Source organism: Macrobrachium nipponense, chromosome 9 (genome assembly GCF_015104395.2).
Source record: "Macrobrachium nipponense isolate FS-2020 chromosome 9, ASM1510439v2, whole genome shotgun sequence".
Lineage (NCBI taxonomy): Eukaryota > Metazoa > Arthropoda > Malacostraca > Decapoda > Palaemonidae > Macrobrachium > Macrobrachium nipponense.
The window spans coordinates 78,623,451-78,635,876 of NC_061110.1; the positions used below are offsets into that span (position 1 = coordinate 78,623,451).

General features: G+C 38.1%; 2 long non-coding RNA genes across 2 annotated transcripts in view; one reads left to right on the top strand and one right to left on the bottom strand.

Annotated features, from left to right (window-relative positions):
* Positions 1 to 12,426, top strand: part of LOC135218349 (uncharacterized) — a 58,527-nt gene that overhangs the window by 17,060 nt on the left and 29,041 nt on the right. The window lies entirely within an intron of this gene.
* LOC135218616 (uncharacterized) overlaps positions 582 to 12,426 on the bottom strand; it is a 34,847-nt gene continuing 23,002 nt past the window's right edge. Inside the window, exons 2-3 of the long non-coding RNA XR_010315364.1 lie at positions 8,998 to 9,040; positions 582 to 675 (exon numbers count right to left, since the gene is read on the bottom strand). This is a non-coding gene — a long non-coding RNA (uncharacterized LOC135218616). The remainder of the gene's footprint in view (positions 676 to 8,997; positions 9,041 to 12,426) is intronic.

The following is a 12,426-nucleotide window of genomic DNA, read 5'->3' on the forward strand; positions in this document are numbered from 1 at the left end:
TGACCTTTAGCCTTGCAATTATGCTTACCTCAATATATCTGTAAACTTACCTTACTATAATATAAACAAAAATTTGAGTAATAAAGCTTGCAAAACTTTGTGTTCCCAAGTAGAAGTTTGTAGTAAGTACTTCAGGATATATAATCCTAAGCTTTCTGTCCTAATAGTTTATAGCCAACTACATTCTGAAAGAGCATAAGTTAAGCGGCACTGATTATAGCAATAAATCTGTTAAACAGCCAATATTACATTTGCTAATTGTAGAGGCACTTTTGCCATAAAATAGTTCACATTCATCCTTAATGACTTCACTGTGATGCAAAATGGACAAACCACATCATTAGTCATCCAAGTAGAGTGTCAAAGAACCCATTAGGCATAGTATATCAGTTACAACAAGGCCATTAACAAAAATCAGGAAGGTATTTTTTATTCTTTGGATATCATTGTACCTTACAAAATGAAACATTAAACTAATACAAAATTATTGGCAGCAGACTTGAGTCACAGTGTTTTGGAGTACAAACACAACTTGGATAGGAAAAAATAAACATCTTCCAGTTTCAAAACAAACACATCAAAGCTTAAGAGGAGGCTGTTGAATAGGAAGTAATTGAAATCTCCTCTTGATAATTATACGGTGATGAGAATAAGCATCTTCCGGAGAAAACCTCGCTGAAAAAAAAAAATAATAGCATAAAACAACAAGCTGAAAGTCTGCAAACTAAAACTGTATGAGAAAACTTAACTAGACAGATTCAAGGGCACAAAGATTTATGACTAAGACACACTAGCAGTCCACTTACGTTAATTTTATGTAGTGTAGACTTAACAAACACAAGACAAATAGTTGAACTTTCCATTTCTGGTAGTATGACTAATTGGGATTAAATATCTGACTCTTTCTTTATGGTTTTTTTTTTTTTGTGTTATTGTTAGGCAATTTTGAAACTAGTTTTTAGGATTTTAATTATTAGTAGTTAATCCCAAGGCAGGTCAACTGACTTCCCTTTCTGTTCCTGTTATACCCAAATCCCACCTCTGTTGCCATCAATTCAGAATATAATTTAATTTAAAGATGTATTTTTCATACATATATATATGGTGTCTTAAGCTTGGTAACAGGGTGGTTACTTGGCGGCAAGTGGTGACGGACAATCTGCTTATCTATCAATAACCTGCATTTTTTCCTATAGCAAACAAGGATTATGCAGGATTGATTGAGGTCAGATTATAAAACACCGATTCATATATCTAGGAAAAGTCTTTATATCTAGGAAACGTCTTTAAGATTTGTATCTGCTCCTATGAGAATAGTCAGTGGAATGACTATTCTCATTGGAACCATTACCATATTTTAAAGACTTACTACTCTCTTGGCTAGCTACCAATGCCACCAAAATCCTTCTACTGTTTTTGAGACGGACTCCAGCAGGCACAAGAGAATTTACCCTTACGTTAAGACCAAAGGTTTGTTCTGTGTATGAACATTTGTATGTTTCATAGACATACAAACCAAGCCTTTTATGCATGAACATTCCTCATGCAAGTTTGAAATGTTCATTGAAGTGTAGTAATAAGTAGGTGAATAGCAGGGCACTGCCTGCTTATGCTTTTCATTCATCCCTTCAGCAAACAGGGACTATGCAGTGTTGGCCGAGGTGGGATTATGATAGTACAAGACACTCTTGTATCTAATTAAAAGATATCTTTAAAATTTTGTATTTGTTTCTACAAGAATAGGAGAACTTCTGCTTCTGAGGTGAGATGTTCCAAAGGTTGAGGAACAGGCAAGGTTGTGAACCTCTACCCTGTCACTCAAGTCTGTGCTTACAGGAGAAGGCTGTAGGGACAAACACCCACCTCTGTGAACACATCCTTTCTCTGGGTAACAAAATGAGAATGACAAGCAGTACCAGCAGTGCAGTACAGTATTGCTGAATGTGCTTCTTAAGGATCTGGAGAGATTCCCTTGAAAAGAGAGCGAGAAGTACTGTAACTAAGTCCTGAAGGAACAGCAGACAATATACTTTCCTGGACTCAATATAAAGAATTCTCTTTTGGATCAAACCAAGTCAAGATCTGACCCAGATCAATTAAGCAAGTTGGTAGAGAAAAGTCAAAATTATTGGAAGGCTAAAAATACTTCTAATAATAAAAGGCACTCGATCCTAAATCCTGGCACTTTTAGAACTCTTGGTAGGCAACCCCTCTAAGAGAAGGTTACTCTTAAATTCAAACCTTGTTCTCCAACCTTGGACTGTGCCATAACCATTTTACCGTGGCCTTCATCGGTCTTAGGTTTGAATTCCCTTGCCTGAGGGTACTATCCGGTATTTATCCTCATTTTTGTTCACCTTCCTGTTTGTTTTGCAAAATGTGAAGACAGACTGATGAGAAAGCAAAAGTTGACTGGTGGATTATCAGGAAAGTGCCTTAATCTTAACATAATCTATTCCTACTGAATGTTTTATTTCTAAATCCATCCTCACTGTCATCCTCCAGTTGTGGCAAACCTGGCAGATTTCATTTGCCTTACAAATTGTGCTGGCCCCACCTTGTTTACCAGTTGCTTCAGATGCTTTTTTTCAATGATATATGGATATGTTTATTTATACATACTTTCAACAGAATCTTTGTAAATAATGTAAATACTGTCATTCATGGCACTGTTGTTTATTGTTCTATTGATTTTGACAATGTTACTGTTGAGTCTATTGACAAAGTAATTTTGATACTGATTTTATGTTGTTAATTTTAATTCTTTTAGTAGACATTGAGCTGAACGCTGGGCCTGTTAATGATTACAGTAAGAAAATTTGAAAATTGCAGAGTACTTTACTCAAATATTCGGGGTTTAAGGTAAAATTTTCTTGACCTCCAGACTCATGCCTGTAACTATGATTTGATTGTTTTTATCCGAGACTCTTGTAAGCAGTAACAAGTCAAAGGTTGAGTTTTTAATCCAGGAGTTTGATGGCCCTGACTATTTATAACCGTAATATCCCAAGTGTGCAAGGTGTGGCTGTATACACTATCCCAAGTGTGCAAGGTGTGGCTGTATACACTAAGTCCTAATGACCTATTTTTCATCAGAAAAATTTGGTGTAGTTGCAATGAAGTTCATTGTTTTAAAGTTTTCAGCAAGTTCTACAATGTATACATTTTGCTGTTTACCGCATTCCAAATACACACGCTTCTATATGTGAGTGTCTGGGAGAGGATTAGTTGGGCTCGTATTTGTTACTGCAATCCAAATATCAACACTTCTACATATGCGAGTGTCTGGGAGAGGATTAGTTTGGCTCAGTTACAGGATTCAAAAGCTTCATTAATTATTTGTGGAGGCTTTGCAAAGCGCAGTGAGTGGCTAAATTCAAATTATGCAGATCAACACAGCCAGTCTGCCCTTGAGTTCTGTGTATCCTAAAATATTGTCCTGCTAACCGAGGAACAAATGCATATTTCTGGTAATGGATTAGACCTCATATTCACAGATGTTCCACCTATATTGTCAAGTCCAAGGTCGGACTTGAGATGGACCACTATCTGTCAACTGGTGCATTCGTAATGCCACCATTGGAAAATTGGCCTGGCTAAAATCCAGAGCCAATAGGGGCAGCATTATTCAAGCTTGTCAGGCACTTGAATAAGCGCCTCAGTGGTGTGGTCGATTTGGTCTTGGCCTGCCACCTTGGTGGCCGCAAGTTCAATTCTCAGCATTCCATTGAGGCATCAGAGATGTGTATTTATGGCGACAGAAGTTCACTCTCGACGTGGTTCGCAAGTCACGTAAAGCTTTTGGTTCTGTTGCTGAATAACCACTGGTTCCATGCAACGTTAAAACTCCATACAAACAAACAAACCAAGAAGTTAAATGAGATGCTGATGGCTATTCTAATAGGATATGTCTTTAGAAAGGCCATCACATTGAGGACAAATGACCAGCCATGGTATGATGATACATGTAGACTAGCCAACCATGACTAAAGGACCAAATTCAATGCATGGAGACAAAATTGTTCAAATAAAAATTACACCATTTTTGTTGAGTCTTGCCATGTTGTAAATAGACCTTACCACCATATTACAATAACTCCCTGAAGAGGAATTTGAAGGAATTACTTAGTCGCATCTATGGTGGACCAAATTAGTCATCTATCTTGGGTCAGACACGTCTTCCATTCCACAACTACTAACAGATGATAGAAGATTGGTTACTGGCCCTCGGAAAATAGCTGAAATGCTTTGAGCTTTTACAGTAATGTAATCAGCTGAGGATGTCCCTCTCCCTGATACTTCATTCTGAACCTATTCTTACAAAATTTTCATTTCACTCCAGGGATGTGAAGAAAATCCTGGATAATCTTGACACCTGGGGTGGAGAAGATTCTGATGGTTTTTTCCTTTTATTTTTTAAAAAAAGTTTCTAGCGTTGTCTCCCAAGATAGTGGATGATATAGTTTTATGTCGACTTAATATCTGCAGAGGAGCACAAGCTTAGTAATAGTGCAGTGCCTGTTCCACAATGCCATATCTGCATTTTGCAGTAACCACAGGTCAATCTCTATTCTTCCTGTGCTCTCCAAAGTTGCTGAAAAGACTTGATTTGCCATTTTGAAAAGAACCTTGATAAGGGTTTTGGGTGCAGAGTAATTCAAATAGATTTTAGTGCTGCTTTCTATTTAGTAAATCACAAGGCTCTTATTTATAAACTTTGGAATCTTAGAGTGGGTGGATGTGTTTTAGGATAACGTACTTCAAGATTTCCTTACAGGTAGGCAGCAGTGAGCTGCTCTGGACAGATCTTTAGTGAACCAAGACTTTTCTCTGGAGTTCCACAGGGTAGTGTTCTTGGTCCAATGTTATTTTTAGTGCATACAAGTGATATGGGTGTTGGCCTGGAAAACAAGATAACATATGCTTTTGATTCAACACTTGTGGGTGTAGTAAAGTCTCCACTTATAGGAAATGAGGCTGCCCTCAGCCTTAGTCGGGAAATGGACTGGATCAAGGAATGGTGTAGTCGTACAGATTTCCCACCCCATCCTTCCTTTCAGGTGGAGGGAACTTTGCTGAATGAGTCTGAAGCTTTAACTATTCTGGGTGTAATATTTGACTTGCATCTAACTATTGAGAAACTAATAATGAAAGTTTCAACACATGCTGTATGAAAGTTAGGTATTGTTTATAAGGCCTCATATATAAAATTTATAATAGTGATAAAATCAATGTAACCAGTTTTAGGTCATTTGTGCTTCCTTTACTGGAATACTGTTCTCTGATGTGGATGTCTGTTCTGCCTTAGATTTATCTCTTTCAGATAGTTATTTGTGGTGGTAGGTTTGTTTCCTAATATGACAAATTTTAAAAATAGTTTGTATTTTTCCTAACCTACAAACATTTAGTCTTTACATAAGGGAGTTACTTTCAGTGCAAGCCGGAACCAGCCGTTTAACTAAAAACAAGGTTGTTATTGGTAGTTGCCTACCAATAGTAGGGGAGGAAGCACTGCTATCCAGTCGGCAAGCATCCACTATTCTTTTCAGCCACGGTCTGGTATTTCAATGGAGATCTTTCACATTTGCGACTGATCCATGATCCCCTTACCTGCTGAGAGCAACCAGATTTACTGAACAGCAGCACTAATATGCAGTAAATGTACCGGGCTGTCAAACTTATCAATTCCAGAGGTCCTTTATTCCTCACACCATTGAACTATGGAACAGCCTTCCAGAGGATGTCGTGGAATTGGAACTTCAGAAATTCAAGTGAAGATGTAATGTTTTACTACCTTAATACTGTTCTCCTTGTGTTTCAATACATTTTTTACCTATTTGTTGATTTATTTTTTCTTTTTCAATAAGTGTGATCTCTTCATTATGTATTTCCCTTACCTCCTCTTACTTATTCCCTATTTTTGTTTGTATGGTGTTTTTACATTGCAGGGAACCAGTGGTTATTCAGCAATGGGACCAACGGCTTTACGTGACTTCCAAACCACATCGAGAGTGAACTTCTATCACCAGAAATACACATCTCTCACACTTCAATGGAATGCCCGAGAATCAAACTCACGGCCACCAAGGTGGCATGCCAACACCATACCAACCACGCCACTGAGGCGCTACTTACTCCTAATGAACACCACATTCTTTGAAAGCTTGAATTTCATGGTCCACATGAATAGGGTTCATCTTTTGAATTATAACAACAACAACAACAATATTAATATAACAACAATTCTCTAAAACCCTTCCCCCATCAAAATGACAAATTTCCTAAGAAAATTTGTATTTTTCATAGCTACAAACCTGAGGTCTTAACAATAGGATAATTTCTAGCACCTAACTGGATCTGGTTAAATCGCAGATGAAAGCAAGGAATCTTGTGAGATCTGGTAATGCGTGCGTATATCAGGTGAAAAGTGGTCAAGGACCATGCACCCATGCCACCGCATCAGTCTTTTCTTAACTGCCTGGACAAGAGTTGTAGTTGACCTCTCTCGGCCTCGTCAATAAATATGCCCCAGAACTCCAGGTTTTCCATGTTCTCGTTTTTTGGCTTCGGCTGCGACCGACCCCCACGTCACTTCCAGTAGGTGTCACTCTAACGTTTGTACAATAACGAATCCCTGCACAGAATGCTTTGCGTGGCCTAGAGAGCAGTGGAAGATATTTTATAGTAAGAGGAAGCATCGTAGGGTTTCTACTCTTCCTTCGTGGGAGGGTTTTTCTTCTTCTCTTACCGATGCTTCGTCTCCTGCTGCGGTCACACCCCATACTAGTGTTGTGCCTTTGTCCCCTTCCTTTTCTTCCATTGATTCGTTGTTGGAAGTATCAGGAGGCCCTCGGGCTGATTTATTTACTAATGTCGCCCCTTCTTCCTCGGGAGTTAATTTGATTCTCGAGAGGGAGGAGCCTTTTTCATCCATTTCTTTTATTTCAGTTGGAGACGTCCAAAATGGCGGCTCTGTGGGGGACGCTTGGTCTACGGGGTCCAGATTCGGAGTCGAGGCTTTGAAGGAATGAGTAAGAAAAAAGAATTGTTGGGATGAAGGGGACCTTAACTCCCATCAAGGGTATACTGATTGTTTCAAAAATCTGAGCAGCAGCAGGCAGGAGAAACTTATCAATCTCCAAACAGAGTAAACAGAAGTCTTGAGAAAAAGCCAACTTGATGGCTGCAGGAACCACTGAAAGTTGATCGATAGGATAGCCAGTATTGGAAAATTTAATTGGTGACACAGGAGACAGACTGGGGACAGGGAAAAGACAAGAGAAGAATTGGGAAGAATATTTTCCACAGTGGAAGTTTACAATGCTTGGTCTGAACAGAAGATTTCACTGCCAGCTCCTTAAGAGGAACCTTCCGGATTTAGACAAGGAAAACCAACAGAAGCTATAGAAGTAACACCTGAGGTTGTTTCCAGCTAGGCAGGTTCTTCAAGACTAAAAGAAACCTGATGTTTCATATGAGACTTGTCTGGATCAGAAACTGCTGTGACACACACTGGGTTGGGACATATTCAAAGGTGCCTCCATTATTGAGTGGGTCACATCAGAATCTGACACTATGATAACCTGCCCTCAAAGAAAAGCAAGAAAGAGAAGAATTTCCAATACAAATTTTACCCAGAAAAGCAATAGTCTCGAGTACAAAGAGTTCTTGCTCAAAAGTAGAACCTATGTTTGAAAGATCGTCAGAATGAGCTACTGTGAAAGCTGCCCCATCACTTAAATTCTATCACTGAAACGGCTTTTGTTGGATCAGACAACAGTGAAAGACTACCTGGCACGGGGTATGTCAGCATCAGGCACCAAAGGTATACTAATTAACTAATTAAGGCTGAGTGTGGCATCACACAATCATGCATGCAAAAACCTGGAGCAAACCTGGAAAGGACTGCTAGCATATGCAAGTGAGAGGGAGATTTTGTGAGAATTTATCCAGTCGAAATTAAACCATAATAAACCCTCGACCACATTGGAAGCCTTTAGTTGATATAGGGCAACACACCAGGAAACTGATCAGTTCCATATTAACAGATCCCTATCAGGAATGAAATTGGATTGGGGCAGTGATGAATATGAGTTGTGCACATAATACATATTTTATATCAAGACTGATACTAAAGGTATCAAAACACAAATGAGACCAAGGAGCTGCCTTCTCCCACCATCAGGCTAACCACATCTTTTATGCCTCCTGTAATTAATGGGGACCATGGAAGCTGTACTTTTTGCCTCATCTCCACCATGTCACAAAAAGGAGACGGGTACTCTTTCGGAGTGTTAACATCTATTTCAGGGAGACCCAATGTTCTGTGGATCTGAAGGCAGTGTTAAAGGGAAAAAATAGTACCCCTAGATACACTATAGTAGATTCACATCACCCGTGCATCTAATGTCTAGGCCAGTCCCTATGACGCTCCTGATTGAATGACAGGGCTGGAAACTCTCAGTCTCTCAAGTGAGTTCACATAGGCAGGATGTATGTTCCACCTCTTTTGAAAGACATCCCTCAGGAGGCTAAGAGTTTCCAGCCCTGTGATTGGCTTATCAACAGCCAATCAGGAGTGTCGTAAGGGACGGGCCTAGACATCACATGCATGGTTGATGTGAATCTACTATAGTGATTGCCATTCTTTCCTTCTTGCTGAACCTCTTCCATTGCACAGGAGACCATCAAACACTTGCAAAGCAGCATTAACAGAGGACATTTGACTGTGACCAAAGAAAAAGTGATGGCTTATAGCAGGTGAGTGGGGGACTCCCCCACCTACAAAAAATCCCCCACTTTGTTACCAGTCTTCAATGACTGTTAAAAGCCTGCACCTGGGGAAACTAGAACATAAAAAAACAATGGTTGGTGTTTTCATAACAAATATGATGTGCACAGTTATTTATAAATATATCCATTAGCCTAATTTTCAAAATATTTAGGAACAGGTGGTTTACAAAATAAGTAAATTATAAAAAAATTAATATTTTTTACCCGGATGAGCAGACTGAGTGGGTTTTCCTTTGGGATCCACCTTCTGAAAAGTAAGCAAATAAATAATTAGCCACAGAGAAATGCAACATTAATTTGTAAAAATAAATAATTTAAAAATCAGACATTAGGTGAATATGAAATCAAAGTTTCAAGCACCTAATCAAAATAATCTTTATCAATACTGTTTTGATAATCATGATTTTATGTATAGATCAGATTTTTTAAGACACCCTTTACTCAACTTACCAAACATAAGTACTAGTTTAAATACTCGCAAGAATAGGTAACCTAGCATGTTATAGGGGCAAGTGGATTATTTTATACTGGACATTGGTGAAGTGAGCATGTGCACAGCTACTGGCAGTGGTTGGGTTGTACTGGATGCCAAATTTATAAGTTGTTACGCTTGATTGTGTCGTCATAACCATATTCTCATGGTATATGCTGAGTAGTGTCTATATAACCATATTCTCAAATAAAGTGCTTGAGTCACAGCCTTTGTACTGTGTCTTTCCAAAGTTTTGGTTGGTTTTCCTATGCTTTAGGTTACAATCAAGAGCACCTTTTTTTGTTTTTTTGTTCTTTCAAAAGATGTGCTATACTACCAGCTAATTATTAGAGGATAAAAGTTGTTAGGTTGATCAGCAGGGAAATTAATCCCTCTCTACTATATGTTTGAGAGCTATCTGTTCAGTTAAGAGTTTTTCAGGAATCCCCTGAGCCAAACAGGAATCGGAGGACCATCCATAACCTAGGAAATTATGGCAAGAACCCATCTTTTCCTCTGTCTAAACGTGTTGTCTTCCATTTTATATGGACTTTATGTTTGAGACACATATATGTTGTGGAGTGGAAGCAAAGCTAAGGATGTCAGAACAGCCTCTACCTCTTTGGTTTTCAGATGCTATTTTCTTTACAACCATCAAACTACCAGAAGCATAAATGATCTTTGCTTCTTACTATATTTTTTTATGTAAGCTTAAAATGTGTCAACATTTTTCAATACCTCAAGACCATTTTTAGTGATTGGCATGGCATCGTGGAAGGAAGCACAGGATGTTCACCAACTATCGCTTCACTAAAATTTTCAGTATGGTGCTGAGTTTGGAGAACCATGGGATACAGCGTATCCGGAATACCCACCACTCTTAGTGGATGGGTCATGACTTTATTTCTTTTTGGTGCTGCACCCAGGGCAAGGGCAGGCGCCTATCATACTTTACTAGCCATAGGAGCACTTCCTTCGCTGCAAAGTTCCCCCTATGTAAGAGGTGACCCTTGGCTATACCACCAAGCCACTAGAGTTAAGATGAGCACCAACCAGAGGCAGTACCCATGTGCACTAACGCTCTTAACTGATAGGAAACAAATAAGCATTGTTTTTCAGTGCTAGCAACACTTCTATTTCAAATTCATTACATGAATTAAGGCTTTGTAGTAAAATATGTCCATGATCCCAGCTCCTTTCAATGTTGAATCAGCTATGTAATTATTGGGTAAGTCACTTATACAAAAATTACATTTTTATAATAAACTGAGGTTTTGTATATACTAACCCAGGAATAACATGATCATAGCCCTCCCTCCCCCCCCTCTAATGGACATTATACATTAAATAGAATGAGGTGATTAGCCAAGTCGTTTCTAATACAAACTGTCTCCAATTATTGGTGGACTCGGTGATTGGTGATCCAGTTTTATGAGGAGTTTAGCACCAAAAATTGAAACAAGCGCCAAAAATGGCAGAATTTTGGTGCCATAGGCCCCATAATGCGCCAATTTTTGCTTATCATCAAGCCATCAGAACGGAACCCCTGCTAATGACTGGGGACTGCCTGTATTGCCGTTACGGGTAGGCACTGTATACCTACACTGAACAATCGAGGTACTACCTGCAAAATTTGAATTTAGTCTGCTGTACATGGAAAACTAGTAACTGTAATTACTGGGTAAGTATATACAAAACCTTATTTTATTATAAAAATTTTATATTTTTAATTGTCTGGCACCATTAAATTGAAGGCTGTCCTTTAATAATAAGAAATGCAAGGTGCGCTACTTAAATATTTAAGGCCTTAGGGAAAACTTTTCTGATCTTCAGTGCCATACTAAGTACAACAATGAAAGCTGATTTTTTTTCATTCAGGAACTCTTAATTTTTGAAAAAGTATTTACCTAGGTAAAGTTCCTCATACCAGGATTTAAAGATTTTACCTTTGACTATCACCAAAGTATTGCACCAGCATAGAATTTTGCTGCTTACTGTCAAGCACAGTTTCTTATTAACAGAGGACCTGTGAATGTGACAGCTGTGATACATACATTTCAACATAAACCACTAGCAGATATTGCAAATTCAGGATAAATTATGTTTGGAATAAATATCATCTACTGTTAACCCTCTTACGCCGGAGCGGTAAATAAAAAAATGACTCCCGTATGCCGGAGGGGTTTGAGAGAGAGCGCGGAAGCGGAAAAAATATTTTTTTCAAAAAATCACAGCACGCTTAGTTTTCAAGATTAAGAGTTTATTTTTGGCTCCTTTTTTTGTCATTGCTTGAAGTTTAGTATGCAACCATCAGAAATGAAAAAAATTATCATTATCATATATAAATAATGCGATATATGATAGCACAAAAACGAAATTTCATATATAATTGTATTCAAATCGCGCTGTGCGCAAAACGGTTAGAGGTAACAAGTTACTTTCTTTTCGTTGTAATGTGCACTAAATTGCGATCATTTTGGTATATAACACATTGTAAAACGATAAAAGCAACACAGAGAAAATATTATCACAAAATGATGCATGAATTCGTAGCGCGCGGACGTAAAAAAATATTTTTTTTTTAAATTCACCAGTAATCGAAATATTGTTATAGCAGACTTGCAATTGTTCAAATGAAGGTAAAGTATGAATATATGATACTGTAAGAGTTTTTTTAGCTTACACTGCAGTTTTGCGGGGGGGGGGGGGAACCATTTTGGACGGTTAAAGTGACCAAATGTCTAATTTTTGTTGGAAAAATTTTTTTTTTATATGCAATATAAAAAAATGAAAATGCTACACCTCAATACTTTTTGTTATATTGAGCATGTTTTTGCACACATTTTCATATATGAAAACACTAAAAAAAAGCGAATATGACAAGGCACAAATATTAGTAGACTGTGACCTACGCGTTTCGATATTTTCGGCGAGAAATCGCGAGCGGTGACGGAATAAAAATATTTTATTCAAATATTCACCATAAATCGAGATATTGTTCTAGAGACTTGCAATTTGTTTTAAAGTGAAGATACGTGATTGAATATTACTAGACTGTAAGATTTTTATGTTACAAATGCATTTTTCGACCATTTCGGTTGAGTCAAAGTTGACCAATCGTAGTTTTTTTTTCCTATTTATCGTACTTTATATGCAAATAT